This window comes from Calidris pugnax, unplaced genomic scaffold (genome assembly GCF_001431845.1).
Source record: "Calidris pugnax isolate Ruff unplaced genomic scaffold, ASM143184v1 scaffold46, whole genome shotgun sequence".
Classification (NCBI taxonomy): Eukaryota; Metazoa; Chordata; class Aves; order Charadriiformes; family Scolopacidae; genus Calidris; species Calidris pugnax.
This window is the reverse complement of record NW_015090769.1, coordinates 741,874-743,051: the sequence shown is the minus strand read 5'-3', so window position 1 is coordinate 743,051 and position 1,178 is coordinate 741,874.

The window sequence follows — 1,178 nt, the reverse complement described above, 5'->3', positions numbered from 1 at the left end:
TGCGTGCCGGCTTTAAAAATTACACGGATCCCACCATGCTTGGCCTCATCTCCTCTGGTCCCTTCGGGGAGAGCCGGGAGCGACTCTGATGCCGACCATGTGTGGGGATGGACGCGGGGCGGCGAAGGCATCTCTGGCACCGAGACGGCGGCGCAGCCGGAGCGCTGGGATCTCTCGACGACAAGACTGCACCCTCTGGAGGGTACTGTTGCTCTTGCACAAAGCCCTCATGGCAATAAAACCTGGTCCATGATCGTGAGGGTGGTGTGGCCGGGTGGCTTGGTCCCCAGGGTGATGGGTTGTCCCCGCAGACCCAACAGTGAGGGTGGCGTAGCGGGTGGCTTGGTCCCCAGGGTGATGGGTTGTCCCTGCAAATCCGGGCTGGTGGCACACATGGTGGTTCCTGCAGGAGACATTTAATGGTCACAGGTTAAATCTTGAGGGAAAGCGTTGAGGGGCCGTCGGCTGCTGTCGGATAACGGTCAGCTGGAGGGTGCTGGCCTGAGGAGGCCCATGGAGACCTGGGCAGGGGGTGACAGACCTCTGGGACCCCTCAGCTGTGAGGTGGTGACAGACCCCTCTGAAGTCCTCACAGCTGTGGGGAGGTGACAGCCCCTGGGACCCCTCAGCCGAGGGATGGGGATAGCCCCCCAGGTCCTCTCAGCCATGGGGCGGTGACAGCCCCCAGTGACCCTGTGGCCGTGGGGAGATGAAAGACCCTTGGGCTCCATAGCTGTGGGGAGGTGACAACCTCCTGGGACCCCCTCAGGGGGGATGACAGACACCTGGGCCCCTCAGCTGAGGGATGGGGACAGACCCCGGGTCCCCTCAGCCATGGGGTGGTGACAGATACCCCTGTGCCCCCTCAGCTGACAGACCCCGGGTCCCGTCAGCCACGGGGCAATGACAGACCCTGGGCCTGCTCAGCCATGAGAGGGGGGACAGACCGCCTGGGCCCCCCCAGCCGTGGGGAGGTGACCGCCCCACGGGACCCCACAGCGGCGGGGCGGTGACAGCCCCCCGGGTCCCCACACCCGCGGGGCGGTGACAGGCCCCGGTGGCGGCGGGGCGGTGCCAGGCCCGGCGGGAGCAGCTCGGATCTCCTCCGGGTTCCCGCCGCGGGCCCCGCTCGCTCCTGCGCCTTTAACGCGGCGGCTCCCGCCGCCTCCCAACTCGGG